The following is a 15,843-nucleotide window of genomic DNA, read 5'->3' as shown; positions in this document are numbered from 1 at the left end:
GCCTCAGAAGTCATAGCATAGCAGGGTGAGGCCACAGGGAATGTACGAGTTAGTCTTTTCAAAACATTAGCAGCAGTCTTAGTGTAAAGTGGACTCAATTCCTAGACAAGTCTACTGGAGGTGGAATGAAGGATGTTGGGATGTTGGCATTGGGTAGAAGCTACAATGGAATGATCCAGCTTTCTATAATGGGGAAGGGACTGATGGAAGCTTTTCATGATGGGGAAGGAACCAATGGAATAAGAGAATTAGGTATCATTAGGAAGAGCCTGAAAGAATAGGTAAATATACCAAAGAGGTGGAATACCAGTATTTCTCACTCCTCTGCCACAACCTCAGGGCAGAAAGCTAAATGGTTCAAGCAAGGAGGCAAAGCTGGCCACTGTCTGGAATACAAAGTGGGCAGCAGGGAAAGGAGAGGCAAGACAGCCTGTGGGTCAAAAAGTCCTCTCAGAAGGTGGCTACATGGTTTCCACAAGAGTACAGACAAATTGCTCCAAGGTCTTGGCAGCCAGGCCCCCAGCCACCAGTACCTCTTCATGACTGGCTGTCTCCTGGCTTTCATAATCTAATATTGATTTGTTTGTAATGAGGGAGAATCCAAAGACTTAAATGCCACAATGCCTGACCACTATCACCTCTGGTACTGTACTCGTGCCAACAGCATCAGCTCCTAGTTTCTGCAGAAACCAACACTCTGCAGTGGTTTCAAAGTTGGGCCCTCTCACCATAACATAGGTTCCTTCCTTCAGTGGTCGTTCCTGTTCCATTTGCTTCCATATACAATGGGCCTTCTGTCTCAGAATCCTGTTGTAGGCATCAGACATGGAAGGAAACCTTTCTCCAAACCTCTCATCACTGGGGCCTCTGAGTGGATTTTGGCCACTGAGGCCTGCCAAGTTGATATGATTTTGGCTCAGCATAACATCCCCAACTTAGTATTTAGGGTTCAGCCCACCAGCAGCCTTGGTAACAATTAAGGTGTGCACCTTAAGTTGGAAATCCCTCACAGGGAATGCTACCTTCCAAAGTGGGTAGCCTTCACATGGGTGGAATGAGCCCTGCATCATCACACAGTACTTGTCATTTAAATATCCAAATATCAGCCTCCCTGCATGTCCTGGGATCATGTTTTGAGGGAAGTTGGGTATCTCATTGTAGTCAAAGGCCTGGAATTGGGCCAGTCTATCCAGCAAACCCCCAATCCAGAACCACAGATCACTGCAATTTCAGGTTGATATTTAGTATGGAATAAAAGCCACTCAACTGCTTCCTTATAATCCTCATACTTGAATTGATTCTCCATGGCTCCCTCATGGTATTCTCCTGTGTCTCCCTGGAGCTTATATTCTAATAGATGAAGAAAAAAATTTGACTGGAAAGTGGGAGGGGAAATCAACATGATTATTTGCATAGGGCAAATGAGCTGATGGGAATATGGAACAGACAGAGGAGGGATCTGGAAGTGAAGCAATCAGAGTGCTATTTCTAGCAGTAAATCATACAGAAGAGAGGCAGCTTGGTGGCGAAGTAGTTTAAGCATTGCTTTTGGTGTCAGGAAGATGTGAACTCAAATCTGATTTCAGACCACTACTAGCTATGTGATGATGGGCAAAGGCCTTCCTCTCTCTCACTCAGTTACTTAATCTTCACAATAAAAGTAGTAATGGCAACCATGTCCTAGAATTGCCCTAAGTATAAAAGGAAATGATTATTGTTACTTTTGTTGTTGTTCAGTCATGTCTGAATCTTTGTGATTCCATTCTGGATATTTCTTTTTCTCTTTTCTTTACATGTTAGCTTTTATATTATTTATTTGATATTTTATTTCACCCCAATTACATGTAAAAATAATTTTTGACATTTGTTTTTATCATTTTGATTTTACAAATTTGCAAATTCTCTCCATCTCTCCCCACCCTCTCCCACTGAAAAGGCATGCAATTTCATCCAGTTTATGCATGTGTAGTCATGAAAAAAACATATTTCCATATTAGTCATCTTGTAAAAGAAAACAGCAAAAAACAAAACCAAGAAAAATAAAGTTTTTTTTAAAAAAGTATGTCTTGATTAGTATTCAGACTCCATCATTTGTTTCTTTGGTGATGAAGAGCATTTTTTATCATAAGTCTTTCAGTCAGATTTATCTTGGATCATTGTATTGAGAATAGCTAAGAAATTCACCGTTGATCATCTTATAATATTGCTGTTACTGTGTATAATATTCTCCTGACTCTACTCATTTCGCTTTGCATTGATTCATATAAGTTTTTCCAGTTTTTTTATGAGAACATCTTGCTCATCATTTCTTATAATACAGTAGCATTCCATTACAGTCTTAAACCACAACTTGGCAAGCCATTTCCCCTATTTATGGTCATCTCAATTTCCAATTCTTTGCCACCAGAAAAGAGCTTCTATAAATATTTTTGTATATGTAGCTCTTTTTCCTTTTTTGTTTTTTATCTTTTGGGGCTACAGACCTAGTAGTGATATTACTGGGTCAAAGGTTATGTGTGGTTTTATAGCCCTTTGGGTATAGTTCCAAATTACTTTATGAATGGTTGAATCAATGCACAACTCCACCAACAATTCATTTGTGTCTCATTTTTTCCACATCCCTTTCAACATTTCCATTTCCCTTTTCATTTCTATTAACCAACTTAATAGGTATGACGTAGTAATTCAGAATAATTTAAATTTGAATTTCTCCAATCAATAGTGATTGAGAATATTTTTAAAACATGGCTATAGATAGCTTTGATTACCTCATCTGAAAACTGTCCCTTCATAGTTTTTGTTCATTTATCAATTGGAGAATGACTTTTATTTTTAAAAAAAATTACTCATTTCTCTACATATTTGAAAAATGAGGACTTTATCATAGAAATATGACTCAAAAACATTTTTTACAAGGTTGTGGAGTGAGACCAACTATTCATCTAAACTCTTAGACAAACTCCCTCAGATACCTCTAAAAATAGAATGTGACCAAATTTTGCAGGTGCAGAATCCAGTAGAAGACAGACTGCATCAGTTTCACAGCCCAGGACAGACTGGAAGTTCGATGGGAAGAATTTGTTCTGCAGGGGTGGAGGAACACACAGCACACAGCACACAGAACAGCACATCCTGCCGAGACAGGGCCAAGCAGGAAACCCTGGGCCAGTCAGAGAAAGCTGCAGCAAAGCACAGCAGGATACCAGCTCAGGACAAGAGTCAAGTGGAGCCAAGTGAGGGAGAGACGCCATCAGAGCCCCATGTATCTCTGCAGCAGCTGTGCCTGGGACTTTCAGCCCACAGATAAAATGGATGTAAGTCACCTACTTGAACTTCCAGGAGCCAAAATGACAGAGGGATAGGTAAATGTTCTCTGCCCCTCCCCTTGCTGACTTTGAAAGAACCATAAAATGTTTCTCCAGAAAAATCCTGGATCAGTGGGATCTGCAGAAGGGGCAAACAGTCTCATAGCACATGAAGCTAGGAAAATCATTAAGCAGGATCCCTTTTTCTGTGATGGAGGACCAGAGCTATCCCAGACAGTCCCTCCACAGCAAACCAGGAGGAGAGGTGCCTCCAGGAGTGGAGCCTCGCACCAAGACCACTGAGTGCCTCAGCACTCCAGGGGAAATGGGAAAACACTGTGGCAGCACTGAGCTTGCCTTTGCTCTTGCTCAGCTGAGGACATCTCCACTGAACAGACCACCCCTCTGCCACACTTAATAAGCAAGTTCCAGGACAAATCCTAGGAAACACAAACAGAATTCAGTCAGTCTCCACTTTCTCACACCAGCCAGTTCAGCATCAGGTTCTTTAGCTTCTAGCTGAAAGAACCACAGGCCACAGCACACAAAGCTCCCACAATCATGAGCAAGAAGCAAAGGAGGAAGGAAAACACCATAGAATCTTTCTATGGGGACAAGGGCCAAAACACGAATACCAAAGAGGACAGTACTGAGACTGTACTCTCATCTGAAACTTCAGAAGGGACTATGAACTGCTGGCATGCACAAAGAGCACTCTAGGAAGATCTGAAGAAGAAAATAGGAGAAAAAATGGCCAATGATTTTAGAAGTATGAAAAGTGAATTAACAGAAGAGGACAGCTTTTTCAAAAGAAAAATTGAGCAAATGGAAAAGGAAGTACAAAACCTAACTGGGAAATTTGGACAAATGGAAAAGGAAGCACAAAACCTAACTGGAGAAAATAATTCCTTAAAAGGAATACTTGGACAGATGGAAAAGGAGATGCAAAAGTTAACTGAAGAAAACAATTTGATGAAAAGTAGAATTGGACAAGTAGAAGCTAATGACTGTATGAGACATCTAGAATCAGTGAAACGAATTCTAAGGAATGAAAAGACAGAAGAAAATGTAAAATATCTAATTGGAAAAACAACTAACCTAGAAGATAGATCCCAGAGAGAAAATTTAAGAATTATTGGCCTACCAGGAAGCCATGATGAAAAACAGTCTGGACAATATCTTCCAAGAAGTCATGAAGGAAAACTGTCCAGAAGTAGTAGATCCAGAGGGCAAAATAGTCAACAAAAGAATCCACCGTTCACCTCCCAAAAGATATCCCAAACTAAAAACACCAAGAAATATTGTTCCCAAATTGCAGAACTATCAAGTGAAGGAGAAAATACTACAGGCAGCTAGAAAGAAACCATTCAAATATGGAAGAGCTACAGTCAGGATCACACAGGACCTTGCAGCTTCTACATTAAAAGATCAAAGGAACTGGAATACAATATTCCACAAAGCAAAAGAGCTGGGACTACAACCAAGGATCAATTACCCAGCAAAGTTCAGCATAACATTTTTCAGGCAAGGAGATGGACATTTAATGAAATAAGGGCTTTCCAGACCTTCATGATGAAAAGGCCAGAACTCAATAGAAAATTCTCTCTTCAAATGCAGGTCTCAAGAGAGGCATAAAAAAGTAAACAGGGTAAACAGAAAACTTGGTACTCGATTTGGGAAAACTGTTTAGTTACCTATAAGGGAAGATGATACTTGTTAATCTTGGGAATTGTATATATATTATGGAATATAAAAGGGATATACAGAGATAGAAGGAACAGTTATAAAGTAAAATATGTTATACATATACATATACAGTTATAAAGTAAATTACCTCAACCTTCCCCACTCTGAACTTGATAAATCTAACCTTAAAATAAAGAAGAAAAAAGTTCATTAGGTAAATAAAACTCTGGATAAGGTAGACATGATAGATCTCTGGAGAAAATTGAATCAGGATAGAAAAGAATATATATTTTTCTCAGAGGTATGTAGCACATATACTAAAACTTCCCATGTACCAGGCCCTAAAAACCTCACTATCCAGTGCAGAAAGGCAGAGATAATCAATTCATCCTTTTCAGATCACAATGCAACAAAAATTATATATAATAAAAGGCCATGGAAAGATAGACCAAAAATTAGTTGGAAATTGAATAATCTAATCCTAAAGAAGAAGTGGGTTAAACAACAAATCATAGAAACAATCAACAACTTCAGTCAAGAAAATGAAAATAATGAGACAACCTATGACATCTTATGGGATACCACAAAAACAGTTAGTTTTTAGGGGAAGTTTTATATTTTTGAATGTCTACACGAATGAAATACAGAAAGAGGAGATCAATAAATTGGCAAGAAGGTGAGAAAGCTTTGAAAAGGACAAAGTGAAAATTCCCAAGTAAATACCAAATTAGAAATATTGAAAACAAAAGGAGAGATTAATAAAATTGAAATTGAGAAAACTGTTCAACTAATAAATAAAACAAAGAGTTGGTTTTAAGATAAAACCAATAAAATTTACAAACCCTTGGTCAATTTGATTTATAAAAAGAAAGAAGAAAACCAAATAACCAATATCAAAAATGAAAAGGGTGAACTCACCTCCATTGAAGAGAAAATTAAAACAATAATTAGAAATTACTTTGCCCAACTTTATGCCCATAAATTCGACAATCAAAATGAGATAGATGATTATTTTTTAAAAAAAACATAAATTGCCCAGATTAACAGAAGAGAAAGCTGAATATTTAAACAACCCCACAGCAGAAAAAGAAATTGAACAAGCCATCAATGCATTCCCTAGGAAAAAATCTCTAGGACCAGATGGATTTACAAGTGAATTCTATCAAACATTTAAAGAACAGTTAAATCCAATACTATATAGCTTACTTGGGAAATTGGGGAAAGAAGAGTCCTCCCAAATTCTTTTTATGATACAAATGTGGTTTTGATACCTAAACCAGGAAGAGACAAAACAGAGAAAGAAAATATAGACCAATTTCTCTAATGAGTATAGATGCAAATATTTTAAATAAGATTTCAGCAAAAAGAATACACCAACTTATCCCTAGAATAATACATTATGATCAGGTAGGATTTATACCAGGAATGCAGGGTTTGTTCAATTTTAGGAAAACTATTAGCAACAACAAAACTAACAGAACCCACATGATTATCTCAATAGATGCAGAAAAAGCTTTTGACAAAATACACCTATCCCAATTAAAAACACTGGAAAGCATAGAAAGAAAGGGAATTTTCTATAAAATAATAAGTAGTATCTACTTAAAACCTTCAGCTAGCAGTATATGCAATGGAGATAAGCTAGATGCATTTCCAATAAAATAAGGGGTGAAAAAAGGATGTCCATTATCACCACCATTATTCAGTATGGTACTAGAAATTTTAGCTGTAGCAATTAAAGAAGATAAAAAAATTCAAGGAATTAGAATAGGCAAAGAAGAAACTAAGTTATCACTCTTTGTAGATGATATGATGACATATTTAGAGAATCTCAGAAACTCAAGTAAAAAGCTATTTGAAATAATAAACAACTTTGGCAAAGTTGCAGGATAGAAAAGAAACCCACACAAATCTTCACATTTCTATATCTCTATATATTACTAACATTTCTATATATTACTAACAAAGCCCAACAGCAAGAGACAGAGAGAGAAATTGCATTTAGAGATAGGGTAGACATTATAAAATATTTGGGAGTCTACCTGCCAAAAGAAATCTAGGGACTATATGAACACAATTACAAGACACTTTTTGCGTAATAAAGTCAGATTTAAGTATGTGAAAAAACATCAGTTGTTCATGGGTAGGCTGAGCTAATATAAAAATGACAATTCTACCTAAATTAATCTACTTATTTAGTGCCATACGAATCAAACTATCAGATAGTTATTTTCTAGAGCTGGAAAAAACAATGCCAAAATTCATTTGGAAGAACAAAAAGTCCAGAATAGCAAGGGAACTAATGAAAAGAAATGCTAGGGAAGGTGGCCTAGCTCTACCAGATCTCAAATTGTATTATAAAGCAGCAATTATCAAAACCACTTGGTACTGGCTAAGAAACAGAAGGGTACACAAGAGGAATAGATTAGGTACTCACGACACAGTAGTCAATGAGCATAGGAATCTGCTATTTGATAAACCCAAGGACCCCTGATTCTTGGATAAGAACTCAGCATTCAACAAAAATAGCCGGGAAAACTGAATAATAGTGTTGCAGAAACTAGGCATAGACTAATGCCTGATACTGCACACAAGAATAAAGTCCAAATGGGTACATGATTGAGACGTAAAGACTGGTACTATAAACAAATTAGTGGAGCAAGGAAGAGTGCATTTATCAGATTTACGAAAAAGGGAAAAATTTTTTAACTAAACAAGAGATAGAAAGCATTATGAAGTGCAAAATGGATAATTTTAAATACATTTAACTGAAAGATTTTTGCACAACCAAACCCAATGCAATCAAGATTAGGAGGGAAACAGAAAACTTGGAAAGATTTTTCCAACTAGAGTATGTGATAAAGGCCCCATTCCAAAAATCTATATAGAACTGAGTCAAATGTACAAGAATACAAGTCATTTCCCAATTGATAAATGGTCAAAGCATATGAACAGGCAGTTTTCAGAGGAAGAAATTAAAGTTATCTATGAACATATGGAAAAATGCTCTAAATCACTATTGATTGGGGAGGTGCACATCAAAACAACTCTGAGACACCACATCACACCTATCGGATTGGCTAACATGATAAAACAGGAAGATGACAATTGGAGAAAATGTGGGAGATTTGGAACACTAATTCATTGTTGGTGGAGCTGTGAGCTGATCCAACCATTCTGGAGAGCAATTTGGAACTTTGTCCAAAGGGCTACAAAAATGTGCATACCCTTTGACCCAGTAATACTACCTCTAAGACTATATCCCCAAGAGATCATGAAAAAAGTAGAGGATCCCACTTGCATAAAAATATTCATAGCAGCTATCTTTGTGGTAACCAAAACTGGAAATCAAGGGGATTCCCATCAATTGGGGAAAGGTGGAATAAACTGTGGTATATGAATGTAATGGAATACTATTGTATTATAAGAAATGATGAAGAGTTAGACTTCAGAAAAACCTGGAAAGACATATCAACTGTTGTTAAGTGAAATGAGCAGAACCAGGAGAATGTTATACACAGCTGCAGCCACAGTGTGTGAGGAATCTTCCTGATAGACTTAACCCTTTATAGCAATAGAAGAACTTAACCATTCCCAAAGGACTCTTAAGGCAAAGTTCCATCCACATCCAGAGAAAGAATTATGGAATCAGAACACAGAATGAAGCAGAATATTTTCTCTTGTGTTATGTATTAGTTAGGTTTGGTTTTTCTCATCATTCCTCCCATTCATTTCAATTCTTCTATGCAAAATGACTAATGTAAAAATTTGTTTAATAAGAATGTAAGTGTATAACCCATAGAAGATTGCATGCTGTCTCACATTGAAAGGGGGGAAGAACAGGAAGAAAATTTAAAACTTATGGAAATGAATGTTGAAAACTGAAAACAAATACATGAATTAAATATTAAAAAAAGAAAAAGATAGGGAAAGTATTGTACCTGTCCCTTTCAATCTTCCAGTTCTCTACAATCCTCCTACCAGATGTTGGTTCCATTCCATTGTAAAGAGAAGGCTGTGACTGACCAGAGTTGAGAGATCCCTGGCCCAGTAGTCCAGTGAAAATTTCAAGGTGGAGACAAAAAAAACAAACAAAACAGTGCAAGAGAATTCCTTCTTTGTCTGAGAATTTGGCAAGTGCAGGATTTCTCTGCTACACTCAGTGAATTCTACCATGGAAGGTTAGCAAAGTCAATTATGCTTAGTTATCCACACATTGCTTTATGTTCTCAACAAATAATGGAGAAAAACACAGAAGATTTTGGTTTCAGTGGGATTTGGATCAAGAGAGTGAAGAGAAAAGAGAAGTTAGTCAGTCTTGGGAAGGGAAGGATGAGAAAGGAGTTAATAGGCAAAAGAATGAGTAAAGCCATAGCACAACCCTGAAAGAAGACTGGACCTGCTCCTCAAACGAATTCCCTTAAGATTTGTGAGAGGCAAGGAGGCAGAGCATGGCACTTAGAGTGAATCTGAGCTTGGTGACTGCAGATGTTTGACCTTCCCTCTCACATTTTGGTTTTCTCATTCATAACTGGAAAGAATATAATGGTAGGGTCCAGAGCTGAGTGGTCACTTAAGGATCATCCCCTGCAATCATTTCCTTTTTACAGGTTAGGAAATTGAAATCCATAGAGGACAAAGGGCTTCTTGTCCAAGGTCATACAAGTCAATAAGCTGATTCAGAATTTCTTCCTTGGGCTACTGACTCTGGAGTTGTTTCTATCCCAGCACTTTCCCTTCTCTTTGTCAATTGTGCTGGCTATTCTGCACAGCTGTGGAGATGAAGGCACTTTTTCAAACTCATGTCCATCAAGGACCTCAGTCATCATCAGTGCAGGTCTTACTTCTACCTATGTAGAGGGAGAGAGACTTCAGGAAATAGGAGAGTTAAGAAATATCACATCCTGGTTGTCTTTCTATTGGACAAGACTGTCTTCAGGTTTGGATAGACTTGCCATCAGGCAACAAAAAGACTCTTACTGGGCTTGAGTTTGAAGGCTTCAGGGTACATTGGGAACATCCACAGTTTGTGCTCACTGGCATTTAACTCAATTGAACATACTGAGAGAAATTATTCTTTCCTTCTCATGTCAATAATCAATGATTGAAATAGGATCATGAAATTTTGAGATTTTTGTGGTTTGTTCAGGATACTGAACTGGAGAATACTGTTGATGAAGGAGATTGCTCAAATCCCTGGCTTACATGCTTTTTGATCCGGGGTGAGACTCCCTATCCAACTAGAATAACTTACAAAAGTTTTAATCAACAGTGAATGCTGACCCATGGGGTTCCACTCAGTCAGGTCTGAGTAGAGGTGGACTCTTTTTGTCCAAATGACCAAGGTGGGAGCAGTCTGGATAAGAGAAAAGTCTCTTTGTTCAGGACTGAGTGATGAGTCATGTCCCTTAGCACCTCAATAGAAGAAGCCCACCTCTCATTATAATATTAATTCTTCTCACCAACTGGTAAGCAATTAGATTTGATTGCCCCCCTCAGGAACACCCACAGTTTCACAGGCATATAAGCATTGAGTAGGTTCCATGAAGGTCTTGGCATTTCTAGTATTAATTACACAGAAACCATCTCTTCAACTTTTATATGTCACAGTAAAATAATGATGACTACATTTATGCAAGAGACCATATTGGGATCTAAGGGTATGGAGGGAGTGAAGTGTCAGCTAAGAGGTGCAGTGGATAGAGTGCTGTGCCTGGAGTCAGGAAGACACATCTTCTTGAATTCAAATAGTTGTGTTACTCTAGGCAAGTCACTTAACCCTGTTTGTCTCAGTTCCTCATCTGTAAACCAATCTGGAGAAGGAAATGGCAAACCTCTCCAATTTCTTTGCCAAGAAAATTCCAGATGGAGTCACCAAGAATTTGACATGGTGGAAAATAACAGAACACCAAAGGGATAGGAGGGAGGGAGGGAACAGGGTTATTCCTGTCCCTTTTCCTTAACTTTGGCCTGTGCCAACTGCCATATGCCTCTGCGGTGGCATCTAAGTGCTCTCTGAAAAAATACATGCGTCTAATAGAAGGAAGACACTCTTCTTGTAAAAGACAAAAGCCCAAGAGGAATGAAGGACCTGGCTTGGGCCACCCTGGGAGTCAATGAGATTTCAGGGCCCTCATCCTTTTCTTTCTTTCTAGTACTCAACCTCTAGGATTATCCAGTGGCTTGCAGGAATTGCCTGACTGGAAGTGACATTGTTTTCCACCATTGTATTTTATGGATCTGTTGTTCCCATCCAGCTTTTCTACTATCAAGAAATACATGAAATCCTATCATGCCAGGATCCCCAACTCATATAGATTCAGGAAATTTGCCCTAGTCATTCAATCCAAATTTATTATTAACTGGAGACTTTGGGGCACAATTAAACGATGTAACTAATTTGGAGGAAGGGGGGCAGAGCTAATTTAATGAGGTCCTGGATCAAAGAAGACCTCAACTAATTCCTGTGAATTGTTAGAAATTTGAGTGGCACAATTTCTTCTCCACTTTTTCTTTCACATTGGGGAAATATAAGGAAGAGGCTTGAACAAGGCTCAGGTCACTTTCATGATTCCTCCTCCTCAAAATTTTTAAAAATCAGGAAATATCAACTGACATAGCTGAGAAGGCTTAGAATCAAAAGTCTACTTCCCTGAGTAGCTCATCCATTATTACTACTGGAAGCCATTCTCCCTCCAGCATGAAAATGCATCCCTCCATACAGAATGATGTGAAGGTCAGAATGGAAAGCTACTTCTCCACTTTGGGTCTGTGACCTGTCTGCCCAACTCCTTTAGGTTCCCTGTCTCCATGGCCCAAATCTCATCCCTCTCACTGTAAGAAATGCACTCATAAGAAAAGTCCTACAACTTGGCCCCCTTGATCCAAGCTTCAAGTTTGGAATGACGTACAAGATAATGTTGACATCTCTTTACTTTGCCTATCACTCATCTGCTTCTCCCTTCTGGCAGTGTGATCAGCAATTATTGACTTTACAGAATGATTGGAATCATCATGAGACACATCTTCCAAACTACTTTTTTAAAATCAATCATCTGACTGAAATTCTGGCATCATCTAGCTAGTCTTGCTATATAAAAGTGGCTGACAGGCAAAGTTTTATAGGAAGAGGTAGAGAAGGACTTTGAGATTCCTGTTGAGAGTCCTTGGTGAGACCCAGGTGAGACCCACCAGCCCAGCTCTACCCTCCCCTGGGGCCATAGGCTGAGGGTAGGACATCACTTTGCTGTTCCCATGACAAGGGGGTCTTTTAGAGACTGACCTGGCCCAAATCTCTGTAGGCCTCTGATTCAAGGTTAGAGTATCAGAATGAGGAACTTTTCCTCAAAGATTTCCTTGTTATCCATTTGGTCATCTGCAACCAATCTCCATGAGGCTCTTTTAAATCAACCAGGTTTGATGAATTCCACGGACTACCTACTTTTGTTGCACTTGTAAATATGGATCAATATTGCTTTGTAAGTGACACAGATGCTGCTCAGAACTGACTGTGTCACTTGGTCAAGTACCTTTTAATCTGAGACCCTTAGTTCTTTTCTCTATGAAATGAGATGCTTAGAACAGTTCTTCTCTAAGTTCCTCTGTGGTTTGGACATTTTGGTCAAAAATTCTATTTAAATGTCCTTTAATTTTAGAAAAGAAGAATTGAACGATTTCTCCACAATAGCTTTCTCTTTGAGATAAAGAATGAATCCTCTGAAGCTCAGCTTGACTCAGCTCAGTTGTTTTCAGGATAGAGTGGAAGACTTATCATCCTGCATGTTCAGGGCTACACAATGAATTGTTTTGAATGGTGCCCAAACATTGGGGCTGCAAACAGAACAAAAATCATTGGGCTGAGTCTTGATTTCCAGACAGTTGTACAAGACTTCAGGTTTCTCTCATTGGGAACCTAGAATCTTAGAGCTGGAAGACGAATTAGCATTATTCTGCATGGAGGGAGTCAGTGGAAAGGAAACAAGAGGGTGCCAGGACTTTTGACTCCAGGCCATTTAGCCCACACCACTTAGCTTCTCTGATGGTGCAGCTCTGAGAAGAACATGACCTCATGGGAATCACAGCAGAACTAGAGGAGGGTGATAGGAGGCAGGCACTGACAAGACTTTTGGGGCCTTCCCAGACATAGGCAACTGGTGATGTTAGGAAAAAAAATGAAAAATGGTATTCCGCATTGCACATCAGGAGCATTTCGAACTCTATCCCTAAGGATTGGCAACAGATGAAAATATAGATTCAAGAAAGACTGAAAACTTAAGGAGTTTTCTTCCATTTTGTCTAGAGAAACATGGCATGTGTGAAGGGTCAAAGAGAGGGGATCGTGACCATTCCCCTCCACACTCCCTCGAAAGTTTCACTTGGAGTTTCAGGACAGAAACTTTCCTCACCTGGAAGTACTGTAGGGATCTTGAGGTGGAAAGGGCATTGAACTTCTTCTCTTCTTTATTCACCTCATTGTTTTAAGCCTTTATCTTTGCCTTAGTCTGAATGGAATAACAATGAGATTATTTAGGGAATTTTAACAATGCTAAGCATATATAGAGGGAGAATCTGATTTGCAAAGTGTGTTTTAATTCAAATATTGTCTAAAATATTTATTCCTTTTTTTCATATTAGATATGAAGACCTTGCTGCTTTTAGGACTTGTGCTCCTGTGTGGCCAGTTCCCACAGAGCTTGGCTCAGGAGAAAGAAGAAGACTCCGGAGTACTTGTAGATATCATTGACAGTAAGTTCCCATCTTAATTAGACTTGATCCCTTTCCAGGGAACCCCAGGCCTGAAGTGAAAAGACCACTGGGACAAAGGGTGATAAGACTAGGAGGTGTGGCTGACCTTGGGAGGTAAGGTGGTGGGAGGTTGTGGTGAGAGCAGGAATGGGGAAACCATTCAAATCCTGCCAATAGCATTCCTCTGGGGCCTACTGATTCACATATAACCTCCTCCTGCAGCATCATCCTCACCATAAACCTTCAGATAGTGCTGATTATGCCAACATTCATGTAGTGCTTACTACAGTGCCAGGCAACAGGCAGAGTGCTTTACAGTTGTGATTTCATTTGATCCTCACAACAAGCCTGGGAGGTACATGGAGCGATTGTTGCAATTTTGCAACTGAAGTAATTCAGGCCAGCTAGCCTAAGTGATCTTAGCCTGGGGTCACACAGTTAAGTCTGAAGCTAGACATTAACTAGGGTCTTTCTGACACCAGGCCCAGGGCTGTCTGCATCATGCCATTTAGCTGCCTAAGCATTTCTATAATTGAGAGGAAAGGGTAAGAGATCCTTGCCTTTCCAGAGGACCCATGAGTATGTTTGCAACTTTCATTCTGAGAGAATATGGTGCCGTGTGGCCTTGAATTTGGAAGCAGAGAATGTGGGTTTCAACCAGCCATTAGGAGAGGAAAGCTGCTCTTGTCTTCTGTAGGGCATAGAGCAAGTCTCCTTTTCTCTTTAGCCCCAGATGTTTCCTCTTATAAAAGGCTGCTGGGTCTGGAGGAGAGTGCCACTGAAATGGCTCAATCATTGTATCTGGGGACATGGGGCTTGAAAATGAGTAAAACTACAGCATTTCTAGCATCATAGGGGTAAATCAATATAGCTGTGAGGGACAGTGGAGGGTAAATAATTCAGTGGCTCACTTGGGTCAGGAGAAACCTGGCTCCCAGAGAGAACTAGACAACTAGGTAGAAAGTCCAGGGCTACTGCCTTGACACCAAATTGCTCTCGTTCCTCTGTAAGCAATAGTCAAAATGGAAATTCTTTTCCCAGGTCTAAAGAACAGTGTGACAACTCTTCTGAAAGATCTCAGCAATGCGGACTTGCTACAAAAGGTTCTGGACACACCAGTTGTTGGAAATCTGCTGAGAACTTTGTCTACACTCACTGGGGGATTAGTTTCGTGAGTCTTCCTTATTGATCAAGTCATACTCCACTTGTAATATGAGTATCAGGCAATCTCCCACAGTGGGACTGAGGGCAGTCCAATTTAATAAAGGGTTTTAGTGAATGGAGGGGGCTGTCCAATACCTGTCCATGGGGCAATGTGGCAAAGAGGGATGTTGACAACTGCAACTTCCATTGGGTCTGCTTAATCATGCTTCCATTTTCCATGGTGATCTCAATCGCCTAGCTTAGGGATAGGATGAAGAGTGTGCACTCGTGTTGTGGTTCAAAATCTATGGTTCATTTGGGTGAAAACATTCTCTTTTTCTGTCCTCAGAGACCACTTGTGGTTTAAGAGAAGAGTCACATTTGGGCAGGGTTTGGTTTCAGGTTCAAGATGTATCAGAAAGGGGTGGTTCTAGGAAAGTTATCAAGTATTGTCATCTCTCTCTCCCTTGGCTTCTCTGCGCAGGTTCGATATTAACAATGCCGACCTCCTGAAAATTTCCCTTCAAGAAAATGAAGGCAAAGAGAGTCTCTCTCTCAGTGTACCCTTGGATTTTTCTGTGACAGTGAACACGTAAGTGATTCTTTTGTGTCCTGGAGGCTCTATTCACTGGAAGGTGGAACCCTGCAGGGGCTGTATTAGCATGGCAGAAACAGATCTTTTTGGTTCCAATGTTTCTTGAGCAAATCCACCAGGATAGAGTTGGCAAGTGAACAAGACAAAGAGAAGAGAGGGAGGCACATGACTACATAAGGTCATTGGAAGGAAAGTGCTCTGTCAATCAAGAATCACCAAGGAAGTGTGCAGAATTGTTGTGATTACTCTTATTCCTGGGAGCTCATTCTGCTCACCTTTCCTGACAGAAATCGCGGGGAAACACTTTAGTGACAAAATACAAAACTGCCCTTTTTGTTTGAGGATCATTTTAGAGTAAGATAAAAAATG

At 39.3% G+C, this 15,843-nt stretch overlaps 1 long non-coding RNA gene and 1 pseudogene across 1 annotated transcript; one reads left to right on the top strand and one right to left on the bottom strand.

Annotated features, from left to right (window-relative positions):
- Window positions 1-461: 461 nt before the first annotated feature.
- On the bottom strand, window positions 462-1,306 carry LOC140526457 (purine nucleoside phosphorylase pseudogene; annotated as a pseudogene).
- A 12,924-nt stretch (window positions 1,307-14,230) lies between these two features.
- Window positions 14,231-15,465, top strand: LOC140526452 (uncharacterized). The gene is made up of 3 exons (XR_011974379.1): window positions 14,231-14,281; window positions 14,778-14,907; window positions 15,364-15,465. It is a non-coding gene; the product is annotated as an uncharacterized lncRNA (long non-coding RNA).
- The last annotated feature ends 378 nt before the right edge of the window (window positions 15,466-15,843 follow it).

The sequence above is a fragment of the Notamacropus eugenii genome, chromosome 1 (assembly GCF_028372415.1).
Source record: "Notamacropus eugenii isolate mMacEug1 chromosome 1, mMacEug1.pri_v2, whole genome shotgun sequence".
Classification (NCBI taxonomy): Eukaryota; Metazoa; Chordata; class Mammalia; order Diprotodontia; family Macropodidae; genus Notamacropus; species Notamacropus eugenii.
The sequence above is the reverse complement of the archived record's forward strand: the minus strand, read 5'-3'. Positions and strand labels throughout refer to the sequence as shown.